Genomic DNA, 17934 nt, shown 5'->3' on the forward strand with positions numbered 1-17934 from the left:
AAGACTTGAAGATCAAGCATCCATAGTTCACCACATAGCCAAACTTCACCAAGCTCAAAAATCTCATCATTTTCTCTCTCCTACCACGTGGAACAATCCACTGCCACTCCAATCTACTATCCCAGGATAAAATCAAGAGGAGAAGAACCTAGACTCATTGACGAAAGATCAACAACCCCAAACTAAGAAGATTTGAGTTCGACATAAACCCGAACATAGTCTTTACATAGTGTGTTTTCACACTGTCATTACTTGTGTTTCTTGATATACTGTAATCTGCTCTTCCACTGATAAAATCTGAGAATTTTGGAGCTATATGCTATTGCTCTAGCCATCTAACATGGGCAAAGACTCTCCAACTGCTCGCTTCAAAGGAGTCTGGTTTCATACCTGGCAGACCGCATCACTCATCCTGATGAAGAAGGGCCTCTGGGCCATTACCACTGGAAAAGAAAAGAAGCCTCATGATGCAGACCTTGCTATCACTTGGCAAAAGAATGATGATAAGGCTCATGCCATTATCAAACTGGAGCTAGACGATAGCTATATCCACCATGTGGATAACTGTGAGACTTCACATGATACATAAAAGAGACTTGACACCTTGTTTCACACAGTCTAAATCATCAAAGTATGGTCCCTTGATTGAGTTTTTTAGGCTTGAAATGAAATCAAGTACATCACTTGCCACACATCTAAATTACATGGAAGGACTTTTAACCCAACTTGCAGGAATCAACATTAAAATGGAAGAAGATGCTTGCATCAGTGTTCTACTTAAGAGTCTGCCTCTTGAATATAATAATGTATCAATAAATTTAATCAACATGCCAAATCTTGAACTTGATATCCAAGCATCACTGTTAGATGAGGAAAAGAAGCTAAAAACTAAGGAAGAACCAAGCACCTCTAGAGATGAACATGCATTATATGTTGGCAACAGGTACAAAGGCAAGACGAATCAACTCTTTTGTGACTTCTGCAAAAGGACCCAACACACCAAGAAGTTTTGCCATGCCAGAAAGAGGTCCCAAAAGGCCTATCTAGTTGCAGTCAAAGAAGAAGAAGAAAATTGAACAAAGGAAGAAGAAGAAGGCCACCAAGATAAGGACAAACCTCATTAGTCCTTCTATTCAGATAGACTTTTTCAGCTTTGTATTTCCTAAACTTAGTGCTTCAAACATAAACTTATAAAATCCTCAAATAGGCCTTGTACTAAATCCTCTGTACACTTTGTGAGGCCCCTACTACTACAGCCTCTGGATGACCATCATGTTTGTGGTACCCACATTTAGCCTTTTCTGCGACAGCCTCTGGTGTTTTGCCATGTTTATGGTGTGCCCACACTTTGTAGGTGTTGCTTTCACTAAAGCCTCTATATACTTTGTATTTCTGGTTGTGATTGAGGAGGGGTGTTGAGATGTTTGCAATCACACCTACTTCAGTCTCTTTGTAAGGAGCAATGAGGGCTCAGGAGGACCAGAATCCCATATGCACAATAGGAGAAAGTGCCACCACTCAATTCCTATAAAGCATTGTACTTGCACTCTTTTTCTAATGCAATGATAGTACTCTTTTCTTTCTAGTAAAGTGTCTTGTCATTGTCAATACACAATATTGTGTTTATGAGTCCAAGTCTCAATCTTGGAACCTAATTCACTTGTGTGACAATTTGTCTTTGTCAGGGTCAATATCTTCATGAATTTCTTCTTTCTCTTTCAACCTCCATAGCTTCCGCATTTGCCAAGCTCTAGATCCTGCATCTTTTACATCATTCATCTTTTGAATTTTATATACAAAGACCTAAAATTTGGGTGGTCATCCCCTTATCCCCTTTTTTACATGGCCGGCCGTGGCCTAGGCCCTTTTTCCCATTGTCCTCCTATCTTCCTAGCTTCCTTCCTACTACCATCTACTTTTACAATTTGCACGGGTGAGAGCTCGACACTCTTAAAATAAATCATGGTGCGCCTTGCGCTCTTTTACAAAAGTATTGACTTATACTTTTTCTTGTGCGCCATTCTCCTTGATTTAGGACTTTTAGCACTTCTTGTGTAACCTGAGAGAACGCATCATACCCATCGGAGTGCAGATAGAACTGACCATTTTCTTCACAATGCACTCTTCTTTAGTGGACAAAACCCAAGGAGCGCGAGGTAGCTGCAAGCGACCACCATCAGCACTCAACTGTGGCCAAAGTGCCTCCATCTTGCCTACCTCCTTCAAATCCATTCGTGCCCCTTACAGTGTCTCTCTTTCTTGTGATGTGGTCCCATAGAAAGCTACCCACGTTCTTGAAAATATGCATGGGATCCAACAAGTGGTTGATCTATAAGTGGGTCCAATATGGAAACTTGTAGAAAACAGCGTCTTCCATTTCACTTTTGCCTTGGCCTTGTCCTCTGCTTTAGAGTTTTCCAATTTTTCACCTTGTTCGGTCTGAGGGTTAATAATGATGATAGCCTATGTTGAGATATGCAAGCTCAATCTATCTACTACTTGTCAACTCTATCCAAAAGTAGATTAGCTAGATGAAATGTGTGTGTAATAAAGTCTATCAGACTTAGCTAGTACATTTAGACTAAGTCTCTTTACACTACTTGACTCAGGTTGTAGTACATTTTATTGTGCATTACTCAATTAGAGTAAGTGTGATGAATAATGAAGAAGAAGAACATTGAGAGTTGTCCGCTCTTTGTTGCCCCTATTTCTCTCTCATATTTTTAACGTGGTATCAAAGCCATGAACCCCAATGACTCCATGAAGGTTGGGAAGCCTAGGAGCTCATCATCTACATTATAGGAGCTAGAGCTTGAAGTCAAGAGCTAGAATGAAGAGATCTAAAGTCATCTACATGAGAAAAGAGAGTTTCAAAGAGAGAAAGAGACCATTAAAAAATATAATTAGCTTGTGTGAGAGAGTAAAGAAAAGAAGATTGAATCTTGCAAAGAAATATGTCTCTAACATGTCAGGTATTAATATTCAAGAGAGTGAGGAGAGAATCAGTCTTTTAAAAGAGACCATGAATAAGAATGATATTTTGAGGATTCTTAGGTCACCTTAGAATATGGGTTTGAGAGGCACAACTCTTAATGAATTGGTCAAGGACTTGAAGGACACAGTAAAACCAAACGAAATTGTAGAGACATGTGATACAGTGGGCATTAGTCGAAAAGGTTATCGTGCTATCTTAGGATTATGGTTTAAAAATCTAAAATATAATAGAATAACTGCATTTGGTTTACCTCAAGCCCTTAGAGTATCGCTTGTAAAGGACTGCCATGAATCGTAAGATTCCACAAGTTTTTGGGGAATACATTCATATTGAAGTGTCTATGCCATATGAAAAGACAAAAAGAAAATCTAGTTTTGAATACAATGCATGTAACAATATATGGATTGATTTAAGAAGAGTGCAGATTGTAATGGTTCACATGTATAGACTCACGTTAGAGGAATGCCATAGTGTTTTGAAGTTTTCCTTGAAGTTAGATGAAGTACAAATTCAAAAAGGACAAAAGATGAAAAGAGTCAACATTTGCATCATGAACATGGTATTGGAATACAGTAATGGTGGGGGTTAAGCACCAGTGCATAAGTTCTAGTCTGAGATGGAGATTTTGTGGATTGGTGCAGCTCAGGTACCAATTGAGAATCATCAAACACTAAAATGGTTGCTCACTCATACAGGTATTACAAACATTATTAAGTTTCAAAGTGAAGGAGAAATATTGGTTGTTGATGGGGTTGGTAATTTTAATGTGGAATGGCACATGAGCGCCGACTTAAAAACTATCAAATGTATGCTTTGAATATATAATGGAGCAAATGCAAAATATCCTTGTATTTATTGCATGGAAAGTATTGGGCCTAAATATTGGAGCAACTTGTGCCATGCAAGAAGAGCCCCAACTAGATATTCTATAGATCTGAGTAAAAATTAAAACAAGGAAGATATATGGGATCCAATTCTTTCAATTCATCTTACAAATATTCATATATATACTTTGCATGTAGATATTAGAATTATTGATAAACTTCTCAGGTTGCATCTCGACTATGCATACGCAATTAAGCCTTTGTCTTTATCGGATGAGTGTATTGACAAATGTAAGGCATTACTCTCCAAAATGGGTTTTCATGGAGGTCAAGTTCACTTAAGAAAAGATCCAACACTTTCAAGGAAAAAGAGATGTCTTGGATGATGTCTCAATGGGAGGCTCAAAAGCTAGATGTTTTTAAGGAAACCATACAGGGAAACACATGAGCATTACTTGGGAGCATTGGAGAGAGCTGTGTGGGATAACGACAAATGTTGCGAGCATACCACGACTTGCATTTTAAGGGTGGAGGTTTGGAGACACCTCAATGCCTTCCTAAATCTTCTCAAGCAACAAACAAAAACCTATATGTATCTAGAAGAGTTCAAATTTTCGATTACAAATCTTATTCAAGCAATAAAGGAGGCATGGGAAGAAAAGGATATCACATTTTATTTGGTAAGAGAGAATATTTAATCCAAGATTTCTTCGATAAAATTTCCAATGGCATAAAATGATCATTACTCTTTTGATTTTGCAGCATATCATTCATATCCATGGGCCTTACTTTGCGGAGGAGCAAGGCCCCCTAGAAACTTATAGTGGCCAAGGCATGGAAAAATCTCACTATCTAGCACACACAAGTTTTTTTCAAAGCACAAGATATGGAGGAGGAGTTACAAAAATAAATGCTCTTGAGGAGCTATTCAATTGGTTTTTTCAACGACAGCTTCAAAGAATGAATACTTTAACTTGAGAGTTTATAGTATTTTTCAAGAAAGAAAAGTACAAAGCTAGCTCTCAAGAGCCTTTACATCATCCTCCCCCTCTGGGATATTTCCTCTAAAACACAGAAATTTTCTTCTCTTGTAGCCAACTATTGATTTTATATCAGTTCAGTTTGCTACCAAAGCATAAGATCAGAGGACCAGAAAGCATCCTGCTCTAGAAGCAGAGAAACCAAGACCATAACAAAAAATCCTAATTGCTGCAGTCTTCTCCCAAAACATCACCTTGTGTGCATTGTACTGTAACCTAGAGAAACCAAGTAGCCTTGTAAGTGCCTTGATACATGGTATAGGCCGCCATGTTGCTTCCTCAGAGAAGATGTTATGAAATACCAAGAAAACATGAGGATCAATCCTTGCTAAGTAATGGCCAATTGCAACATCTTTCAGTGAACTAATACCAGCTCTCGTCCCTTTACCCCGTCCCAAGAAGTTATCAAAATCTTCAATCTCCAAATGTAAAAAAAGATAAATGTCAAGTGAATGTTGAAATCAAACATATTTTTGTATATCTTACAAAATTTGAGATAATAGTATCAATGGATTTTCATCAGTCTCTAGCTTAGTTGGATTCCATATGTTAACTGACGATTTTGCCTCATTGGTATCTTCCAATTCTTTAACATATTGTGACTCTTCTCTTCCAAAATTGGAAATTCCAAGTCGATCTTGAAGGTCGTGGAACTCCTCTTCAGCAATCCCATACTCTTTCTTAGCATTCTTTGCCTTATGAAGACAAAGAGAAAGGGCATCCCCAGCTTCAATAAACTTGTCGTTCATAATTTCAGTGTCAAGTTTAAGTATCTCTTCTTTCGATTCATTTTCGATATCAACAATGCCATTTGCATCATTAGAACCCTCTGCAATGATCTCTAAATAGTAATCCTCCCTAAGATTGAAGAGGCTTTGGATGTTTGATAGCAGTATGTATTCCTTGTCCTTATTAAGGAAAGTTGGAAGTGAAGAAACAATATAAAAAGAAGAGTCACATACAAGATTTGCATTTGCATGGTTTTCTTCAATAATGATATCATCTTTGAATTGGGCAACATCTAGTTTGCTAGCAATATATGCTTCTAACTCAGGGTCCAAACATTCCTCTACATCCTTGTCATTCGCTACCTTGTCCAAACGGCAGAAGCTGGAACATTTTGGACCCTCTAATTGTTGTTTATCATATTTAATAGGATATTTAACAAGAGTATACGCAATGAATGCAATTGGTTTTGACACTAGCTTGCATTTCCTAGAATGAGTAGAACAAAACAAATCTGAGGTACGAAACTTGTCAAGAGAATGAGATGTACAATTTCTTAAAAACAAAGCCTTCTCTGAAGGTGAGCTTCCAATAGGTATGTGAACATATTCCTTTTCAACTATTGAAAATCAAGACTTTCAAACTTAGGAAAAGCTTCTTGCATGAGTTCAATACATAGTTCAATACATGGTCAATATCCCATTCAGGGTTGAAAATATCTTTTGCATTTTTGTAATAAGATAACTCCATGCCATTCTAAAGAAAAAAGTCTAGGAGTCTTTCTGATGGAGAAACCTCTATGATTTGAGACAATCCAGGAACCATCAATGGTGACTTGCCCCTTTGATTGGAGACTTCCTAGGCATTCCCACACTTGCTGTTGAAGAAGGGGAGGAAGAAGTGGGAATTTCAAGGGAGAAGATAGGACAAGCAGAAGCCCTTGACCCTAATGAAAATCTTATTCTTTTCTTATTAGGGGTGACCTACTCTTGGGAGCCTGCAACATCCTTTGGTCAAACATGAGTGAAAGCACGATATGGCACGAAAGTGTGCACCCAATCTCACGAACAATGCCTCCTCACTTCGTATATGGGGCTCCATGATATGGTGTGAAAGTGTGCAAGCGACCTTACGAACAATGCCTCCTTGCTTTGTATTTGTGGATCCATGATACTATGTGAAAGTGTGTACCTGACCTCACGAACAATGCCTCCTCACTTTGTATCAAGGAGTGTAGGAAATGGCGTGACTCATCGGATGAAAAACTGCAAGAGGAGCTCAAATCTAGCTAGGCTTGATAATTTACCAAAAAAATCATAAATGTCTAATTACATGTATATATAGACAAGGACCCTGATTTGCCATGTGGACAACTATGTTGACAGCCGCGTGGATGGCCCCTGAAAACCCTAGCCAATAATATAGTGCCATGTGTTGCCTACCCCACATGTATAAAAGACCAATGCCGACTTGTACTGGCCATGCAAAAACGGCCATGCAAGCTTCTCTCTGTAGATACGGTGCAAATAGACAAAACCTTGTTCATGCTGCTCAAGTGCATTCATGCCGTATTTGTCGTCTACAAATACAGTGTGAATGTATTGTCTGCGATCTGACACACGAGTGTATTCACGTTGTATTTGTTGTTCAAACCTTGTTCATGCCTTCTGAGTGACATTTGATCTGCAAATACTGTGCGAGTAGGTGAATTTCAATCAAGCACTCGAGTGCATTCGCACTGTATCGGTCATGCAAAAATGGCCATGTAAGCTTCTCCTAATGCATTCGGCCGTATATGTCGTCCACAAATATAGTGTGATTGTATTGCTTGCGATGTGACGGTTGAGTGCATTCATATTGTATTTGTTCTTCAAATCTTTGTTTCGCAAATACAATGCGAATGAATCACCTTCCATCTTGGGTTTCCCTCCCTTCGCATCTTATCTAATGTTTTAAGTGTTTGATTAGGGTTTAAGGTTTTTGATTTGTGTTTAAGGTTTTTAATTTATATTTTAAGTTTATAATTTTTAAGGTTTTTAAATTGAGTTTTAATGTTCTAATTTGTCTCATTTTCCAGCAGGTCATGGCTAGGACAAAGCAGACTGCAAAGAAGGTGTATATAGATAGCAAATATAGTGAGAAGAGATAAGGCCATTAGTGGTTCCTCAATCTTTCCCTCCTGAGATCCCTCCTACCCCTAGTTTTCCTCAATCCCTTGCCATACAATCTAAGCAATCTAGTGCAAAGATAGTGTCCTCTCCTGCCCATAATAAGCTTCATTATGTTGACAACCAACATTGTGACCTTGCTGGACAGTCCTCACCTACAACTGCCAAGTTTTCAACCTCCCCTAGAGCCCCTATTCAACAAACAAAGCAACCTAGACCCTCTTATGCCCATGGAGAAAAGCCTTACAAGTCCAAGAGAAAGAGAAAGTCTAGATTTTATTATGTTCAGAATGTTTTAGTGAGATAAGGAAGACATAAAGAGCTACATAGCATGTGAATCCAAAGACATCATTTATCAGAGTTGTTAAAGACATTTCTTATAGATTATCAAGGGTGTCCATTGAAGTTGGTATGCAAAAGAAATGCCAACTTGCAACCATTCTTTGCCTTCAGGAGGCTGCTAAGGAATTTGTTATTGATTTTATGAACGATGCTTACATTGCTGCTGCTCATGCTCATAGAGTAACTTTGATGAACAAAGACTTTAGTATGGTTAGCAAAATCAGGTATAGGTTCAACAAGGTATTGAGGACCTTGCCCACTACTAATAAAAAAGCCTTTGAGATCCTTAACGTTCCTCCAAAATTGTCTAGGAGAGCAAAAGGGCCAGTGATCGAGGAGGTGACACATTTATACCCAACAAAGACCGTGTTGTCCCAAGAATTGTTCACCCAACAAGATCAACCACAAGAGGTTTTAGAGTTGGAGGATGAAGTTTGCAAGAGGAAAATCATTGTCCTTGGCCCTATCAATCTAAAGAGAATGGGGGAGGTATATGGAAAAATGGTTGTGAATGTCTCTTGCACTTCTTTAGAAGAGGACTATCTAAGTATTTCTCCTGAGGGAAAATCCATGCTTGTTAAGAAATATATTCAATTGTCAGATTCTATAGTCTTTTGTTCATAAGGTAAGGCATTTTGACTCAAAATTTTTACTATATGGAATGATGGTGTTGTTCATTGCAAATGACATTCCTTTGTTTTTGCTACTGGTTTTAGGGCGTTGGTTGCTTCTCTCAACTAAGAAATCTCTAAAACTATATTTATTGTTGATCCACTGCTATCAGTGGAATTGTTTTCAAGATCTCATTCAAACATAGAAATATTTTTCAAAACATTCAATCCAATCACGAACTACCATATTTTTTTCTTACGTCGTCGAAAGGTATCCAATTTTGCAAAGGGCTTAATGTATAATTCTTTATAGTATGCATTTCTTACTAACATTTCACTTTGCAGAGGACATTGAAACCTAATATATATTGATATTCTCACTAGAGAAATTATCATTATGAACTCTCTTAGTGGTATACACGGCCAAGCAAAAATGTGCATTGGATACAATAATGCTTACTTTTTGGTTTATTGTTTATTTTATTTGATTATCTTTTTTAGTAACACGTTTCCATTTACAGTGCTAGTAGGCTAGTGGTTACCTTTTTGGACACCACATATGAGGATATTGTTGATCTTTAAAAACCATATAGCTTTCTCCAATAAGAAGTGCGCTTGCAAAATGATGCACATTCTTGTGGATGGAGAGTGATTTCAAATGTTTGTAAGACAATAGATTCAGAGATTCTTGAGATAGAAGGGGTTAATGTAAGTATCTTTCACATTGTTTTTTGAGCAACATGTCTTTGAGTTTTCACAACAACTACTGCATTATCATCAAATTTTATAATCATTTCATTTCTTCGTTTTAACGAGACATGTTGGGTATATTTTTCAACTTATTACAATTTTCCTCACAGTGTCAAGATTGCCCCAATTCATACACATGGTGGATAAGTGAGTTGATTTTGGATAGGACAGTCACGCCAGTCGACCCCTACTCCCCTCGACTAAAATCCTCAACTAAGAGTAAGGGTAAGGTGAAGGGCAAGTCATCTGGAAAGACAAGTAAGGTAAACTCCAAAAAGAAAGAAATGACAATACTTTCTCATCCATCTCCTCATCAGCTTGAAGAGAAGAGATCCCCTGTCCAAGTCAAATTCTTTGAGCAACCAAAGAAAAAAGCCACTGTAAGGAGATTAGATATCTTTATAGAAAGTGAAAAAAGAAGACAAACAGATGCAAACGAAGCAAGATCCTTGTATATTTATAATTCAATTTTGTAACTCTTGATTTAATGAAAAGCTTTTTGTCAAATGTAAATGTTATCAATGTTTTCATATTTATGGCTCGAAGCTTACAATTGTGGGAGGCAAGTCACTCATTCAAGAGAAAGAGAGTTCATATTTTCTCCCAAGTGTTTTACCATTTACTTTGAACTTATTTAGGAAATATACAGTCTAGCATCTCCAAGGTATCCCTTACATCTTTAAGACTCCAATTGGAAGTGATATCTACCTCCTTTTCTATAACTTGCACCTTAAGTTTGAAGGGCATGCAATCTATATCAGAATCCAAGGGAATCCGAATGCCCAGTTTAAGTTTGTATCTCCTATAATCAAAGCCCAAAGCAAGAGTTTGTCATGCTATATTATAACACAGAGACAAGGATTGGGGGCATACAATACACCTCATGGTGTTGCCCTTATAGTCAACCTCTCTAGATTTCCAAAGCCTTTCTATAATGTTATCTAGTTTTGCTTCTGCAAAATTTCTACTTAGCCAAGTTACTTTTTTTCTTTGTAAGTTTGCTATTTTGAAGTAGCCCACAAAGATATGTAAGGGAATAAACCATGACAGGCGTATTCTTCTTGAGATCCTTCTAGTTGTCATGAACTTTTGAATATCTTGACATATTTTGAATTTAAAACTATGCATCCTTACCTTATCAGGAACCTCCCAAATTAGAGATGAGAGACTTGGCAATGGCAAATCCTCGATATGTCCATATGTATCCTCTCTAGATGGAACCACATACTATGCATAATACATAAAAATTCTTCTCTCACTAAAAGAATTGACGGTCTCATTAGCATAGATAATATCTACAAATGCCTTATGAATCACATTGAAAATTTCACTCAAACTCTACACAAGTTGTGATTCAGTACTTGTTGATAGAAATATATCTACAACCAAGAATTCGATATTAATACTTGCTTAAATGAAAAAAATATCACATATGTTATCAACTTAAGACTTACAATGCGTCTGTTGGCAAACACGTTCGTTAGGAGACAAGTGCATATCCTTGGCCATGTAAACATGTTGCACTTTGACTAACCACCCTTCATGTGCAATTTTGAAAGTAATGATATACCCCTTCTAGTGATGTTTTATATACTCTCTTTTTCTTATTTTCACCTTGTGAGATCCTTTGCAAGAGGACAACATGCTAACCCAATCATTTATGCAAAAGGTTTTGTGCTCCCAAATTTCATCTATGCCTTGGCTATAGATAGTGCATGAGTTTATTAAATGAAAAGGGCACCTTTTGGATGCCATACTTAGATTGAATTCATAGAGAAGACCACTCACTGAGAAAGGAAAATGAACAAAGAAAGAAGCTCACCGAGAAAGGCAAATGAACTAAAAAGGAATATTAAGAAGACTAATGAAAATATATTAGGGGTGCCAAAATCTTGTGACTTTCAAAAAAGTCATTATTAACTTCACAACATCTTTATCATGTCCTTTGTCATATTTTATAAGTAAATAAGGACTTCGGGACTACCAAAACATGTCAAACTTTGGAGATTTTGACTAAAAGAGAGGAGAGAATCATGAAGTGGACTCTACTTTCTCCAAAAATGAGGAGACAAGAATACCATATTCTTGCACACGTGGCAAACTCTCTTTGGTCCTTTTCTTAATCCTATGATTAACAAAAGTACATTTTTTGAAGTGTTTTTTGCCCTAATGCAAAGGATGCATGGGATATTATGATGAGATACTATGGTACTACCATTAGTGCCAGAAAAATATAGTTGAAGCAAAAGTTTAATGGACAGGAAAGGATGATCCATTCAAGACTATGCGACTGAGATAAAGACTATTATGGATCAGCTGCCATCCATTGGAACTGAGGTAGATGATGAGGATTTGGTGGCTATGACCTTGAATGGTCTAGGGCTAGAATATAAGTCCTTTGATACATCAATTTCAATCAAGACTGAAATACCTAATTTTAATGAACTTACATCCTTGCTTATCCATGAAGAAGTGAAATTGGGTTTGGCTATGAGCTTGAATAGCTATAAAAGCAAAGATGCAGCTTTTTACTCTAATCAAAGAGGCCGTGTTTATCATGGTAGAGGTTCTACATGTGGCAGGGAAACCTGGCAACATGTATCTCAACATGGACAAGGTCATCAGGGATTTGCTAGTAGAGGCAGTGGATACTCTCGTGCGAGGGGAAGATCTCAATCTAGGGGCCCTAGAGGATCCTAGCATACTCAGTCTAGTTATGAAAATGCAAACAAGAATAAAGATTTCCATTACTCTGGCAAGCATGGTCACATTGCAAAAGAGTGTTGGGAGAAGAAAGCTAATCATAAGGGTAGACAACAACAAGGGAAAGCCTGATGATGTCTGGTATATAGATTTTGGTGCCTCAAACCACATGACATCAGATGGCGAGTGGTTTGCTAAGTTGAAATTAGATGCTAATGGCTATGTTTGTACTAGAGATGATTCTTAGCATGACGTAGCATACATAGGGATTGTTCCTTTGGTTATTCCTAATGATAGAAAAAAGCACTTGTGTGATGTATTGCATGTATCATCGATTACCAAGAATCCATTATCTGTAGGTCGGATGGTTGAGTAGAACCTATAGGTATGATTTAATAGAGATGGTTGCTTCATAGAAGAGTGTAGCAGAGGATGTAGATTGGTTGCTAAAGGCCAGAGACATGCAAGATGTTTACATTGGATGAAAATATGCATGAGTTGAGTGCTGCTATGTTTGCTCATGATAAGGCAAGTATTGGAGACATTGATATATGGCATAAAGGGATAGGACATATAATTATCCAAAAGCTAAAAAAATATGTAGCATAGGGATCTTATTACAAGACTACCAAGGTTAAAGTATGCTAATTTGGGACATGTATACTTGGCATATCAGTTTGGGAAATAAGCTAGGTTTCCATTTGCTAGGAATACATGAAATAGCAATAGACCTTTATAGCTTGTGCACTCAAATGTCTAGGGACCTGCGCATAATGTATCACTTGGTGGGTCTCGATACTGTGTGACATTATGGATGACTATAGTAGATACACATGGATATAAATCTTAAAGCATAAAGATGAGGTTTTGGATAGCTTTATGGATTTTAAAGCTCATGCTGAAAAAGAGCTTAACTAATATGTCTCATGCTTACGATCTCATGGTAGTGAAGAGTAAGTCTCAAAGGAGATTGGCAAATAATTTGCAAAGTATGGAATTAGGAGACAATTGACTTACAACTATACTCCATAGAAAAATGGAGTTGCTAGAAGAAAGAACAAGTGATTATGGAGGCAGCCAGGGCCATGTTCAGTGATGTCTTATTGGGTTGAAGAAGCACTTATGGCTATCTATGTTAATAGAACACCTACTACAAGAATACATGAAAAGACACCTTATGAGTAGCTATATGGCTATAAGCCTGACATATGACATTTGAAAGTATTTGCTAGTATTGCTTATGTTCATGTTCACGATGACAAATGGAAGAAACTTGACCCTAAAGCAATGAAATGTGTTTTCCTTGGATACTCACAGGAAAGAATGTCATATAAGTGCATTGTTTTGACTACACGATAGATATTACTTAGAAATGATATTGTATTTGATGAATTAGCATCTTGGTATGGTGCTAAGTAGGCTGCAATATAAGATGACACTTCACAAGGTTGGCACGTATGCTGAAATTGGACAACAAGGCACTTCTTCTATCGGTGGTCCTATTTAGGATGCATCTGGTAGTGTAAGTCCTTGTACAAGTAGGCTACATAGCCATGGGTCTCTATCCCACTGGCATGGATACATTAGTGAGGGGGAGAGATATAGAAAAAGAGAAGGTTTTTGATGTTGTTATAGGTCCATTGACTTCAGGATATGACTCTAGTGAGAGTATTGATAACGAGTTTGGCATACCTATAGTGGTTACGCCTGGAGTTAAGCAAAGATATATACTACCTCATGAGAGAGCAAAATCTAATTCAAATCCATTGCAGAGATTGGAGAGACAAAGGAAGCATGTGGATAGGCTTACCTACTAGTGGATACTTAGTGAGACCGTATGCATACATGACAGAAGTGCTGAAATACAAAGAGCCTACATCTTTTGCAGAAGCAGTTAAGGATGAGATCTGGTGCAAGGCTATGGATGATGAATATGAGGTTTTTCTTAAAAATAGAACATGGGATTTGGTTAAGTTACTGAGGGCAAAGTGCCTATTGGATGCAAGTGGGTTTATAAAGTAAAATGTAAGTCTAATGGCTCATTAGAAAGGTAAAAAGTCAGATTGGTAGTGAAAGGATATGCCTAGCAGTATGGGTTGGATTATGAGGAAACCTTTAGTATGATTGCTAAGATGGCAACTATACAGACTGTTATAGCATTGGTTGCATCCAAAGGCTGGAATATTTATCAGATGGATGTTAAAAAGGCTTTCTTAAATGGTGATTTGGAAGAAGAGGTTTATATGGATGAGATGAGGGCTATGTGCATCCCGATTATCCATTGTATGTATGCAAATTGAAGAAATCATTTTATGGCTTAAAGTAAGCCTCATGAGCCTAGAATGCTAGGATTACTTCCTACTTGTAGACACTTGGATTTCAACCAGGCAAAGCTAATCATAGCCTATTCACCAGGAAAACAAAAATAGGATATGTGATTTCGGTGCTCTATGCAGATGATTTGGTGATCACAAGTGATGACATACAGGGCATTGATGACATAAAAGCTATGCTGCAAAAAGAATTTCATATTACAGACTTGGGAGAGCTAAAATTTTTCTTAGGCATTGAAGTTATGTGTACACCTCATGGAATATGAATGGTACAAAAAGAGTATGCACAGAATATGTTGAAGAAGTATGGCATGCTGGAATGCAAACCCATGGACACACCACTAGAGCAAAATGTAAAGTTGGCTATTGATATAGGAAATGTGAGAGAACGTTGTCGGAGGGGTTTTTGTCAAAAGGTCGTATCCACTGGGGATCAGAGATAGAAGGAAGTAGAGATAGGAGATGGAAGAGAAGAAAAAGAATAGACAAGAGGTAAAGACGACAAAGATAAAGCACAATGAATTGAATGAATTTTTATTGATAGAACCTGAAATCCTTTGTCTGGCACTACTCAAAATTAATTCCAGGCATTAGATCTCTTGGAGCTCCTTCGTAGACCAAAAACGTGCTTCAAAATAACAGCCCCTTCTCTACTGCTCGCAACCCAAATCTGATGGCTCCGTTGGCTTCAGAAGGGGGGTAAAACACCTAGTCCCAAATCTCCTAGTTCACTCCTTCTTCTTCTTCCAGTTCCAAGTGCAATTTTTAGCCTATCAACAGCGATCGCGATGTAGCAATTTTGTCAATCTCTTTTTTACTGAAAAATCCCATAACTAGCTGAAAAAGTAACTTGCTTTTTGCATGCCATCCTAATCTAGCAGCTTTTCTAACTTTTTAGATTTTTACAATAAATAATATGAAAAATAAGCTAAGATTATCCAAAAATCTAGTATTTTTGGACCATCTATGACAGGGACACTAGCACTAATGACTCAGATGTCATTGACTCTCTTGATCAATAAGAAAGTAGAATGATGATGCACACCAAATTTTTTCACACCGTGTCCATGTAGTGGCACGTCATCTACCCCCTCTGAACCTGCACAACCTCCAGTATGTGCCAAAATCCTAGTTGTTACCAGATTCTGAGCCTCTACAACCACATCCTTTGCTTCTTCATCTTCCATATTTTCCTAGCTTCCCCCTATATCATGGCCACAATTTTCTTCCAATTCTGACAACTCATAAGCATTAGATTCATGCCTCTTGAATAATTTGATTCTTTTCCCTACTATACCGCAAGTTTTATGATTGTCCCATCCAACTCATTTAATGCATAAATAGCACTATCAAACACCTGTCTTACCACATAGGGTCCAAACCATCTTTTGGAAACTTTACGCATGGCACTATGCTAGTTGTCTAAATTGCTATCATAAACCAATAACCAATCCCCATATTGTATGGTCCTTGGTCTCAGTCTATGTCTTTTGTCAAACAGTTTCTTATTATGTATCCTTTCTGCCCTTAATTTTGCAATTGCTACTTCTATGTCTACTGACTTTCTTTCCAACTGTCTAATGTGCAAGGCCAACAACTCCTCTCGATTCAACTCCTCTTCCCAAGGTAGCACACTCCATGTGACTATCATCTCTTCTATCGACATTATAGGTTTTTGACCATACATCAATTCTGCAGGTATATATCCTGTAACAGCACTATGAGTTGTTCTATCAACCCACAAGGCATAAGGGAGCAATCGTGGCCACTCTTTCACCTTCTCTCCACATGCTTTTACCAATGCCTTCACAATAGGTGGATGACCTCTTTCACTTTTCCATTTTCTTTTTCACAGTTATAGGTTGAAGTTAAAGCAAGCTTTATCCCTAATTGTGCAAAGAAATCATGAGCCTCATCTGCATCTAGCTCACCCTTATTTGCTATAATTTTTCCCATACAGCTATACCGATAAAAAATCTCTTCTAAGAGAAAAGTACACACTGCATTTGTTGTCTTAGTACAAAGAGCTCTCCCTTCTACTTGATTAATCAAGTCTTCACGAGCAAGCACAAGATATCTCATTTGCCAAAGACTTGTAGGCATCGTGACCAAATCCACTACCCACTTAAAATAAAAGACAATAGATATGTGGGTTGCAATCCATCCTGATGTCTCACAAATGAATACATTTGACATGTTATACATGTTTCCACAAAGTGAGCAACATCCTTATACATATCCTCCCACCAATATCTTTCTTTGATCTTTGCAAAAGTACCCCAAACACCTCTATAACTAGTCCACAAGCTTTCATGAAATTCTTGCATAACATTTACTTGTGAAGCTTTGTCACTGAAACTCGCAATGGCATACCCTGTTTCTTTTTAGCATGTTTCCATAAGTATCCATCTTTTAAGAAAAACCCATAGGATTTCCTCTTGATCTTCTTAAACTCCTCATCTGACCATTCATCTCTCTTTGTTAATGTACTAAGATATTGACCATTTCTTAGTCACTCTCCTACATATTTATCTTCCAAAAGCACTTCTACACAAGATGCAAAACATCTAAAGTGTCTTCTCTTTGTTGTCCAAGCTTTTGTTAATGATGTAACAACACCTTGCATTGCTAAATTCACTATTGAAACATCATTTTCAACTACAAGAAATTCATATTCTTCCTCCTCATCCATCATCCCATCTTCATTCTCATAGCGTGCCCAAGATAACATGTCTGCCACTAGGTTATCTCTTCCTGTAATATGCTAAAATTTAGGGTTTAAAGATTTGATGTATGCAATCCACTAAAGCATAGCAATGTCCAGGGTAGCACAACTAGTAATCATACCCAATACTGGCAAACAATTGGTCTCAATGACTACATGAGTACCCACAGAATACTCCTTATTACATTTAAGGACTGTCACAATTCCCCATAATTCTCTTTTTACATGTGGATACCTTCTTTGTCGTTCATTCAATACTTTAGCACCAAAGCGTATTGCATATCTTTGCCCTTCCTCATCATCTTGCCCAATTTCCCATCCAATTCCGCTTGTATCAATAGTAATAATAATAGGCTTTCCATGTGAATAGTTAGCCTTTCTCAATGTAGGAGCAGATTTTAAGAGTTGCTTCAATTTCTTCATTGCTTTTTGATGCTTCCTTTCCCAATGATATAGAGCATCAACTACATGTGCAAAGTGAGGAATCCATATCAAATAGAACACACATGCACCCAAGGATCTACGCACCTTTGATACATTCGTGCATACATCTTGCATTCTATCAATCCCATCTATTTTTGCTGGTGATGGTCTTCGCCCATAGAGCCCACACATATGCCCAACAATCAAAACCTCTTCAACTCCAAAGATAGACTTTTGTGCAGAAAGAGTTAAATGCACCTCTTCTAGACGCGCCAAAATCCTCTCACAATCCAC

Source organism: Lygodium microphyllum, chromosome 27 (genome assembly GCF_053477565.2).
Source record: "Lygodium microphyllum isolate KBCC chromosome 27, Lygodium_microphyllum_v1.1.10, whole genome shotgun sequence".
NCBI classification, from domain to species: Eukaryota; Viridiplantae; Streptophyta; class Polypodiopsida; order Schizaeales; family Lygodiaceae; genus Lygodium; species Lygodium microphyllum.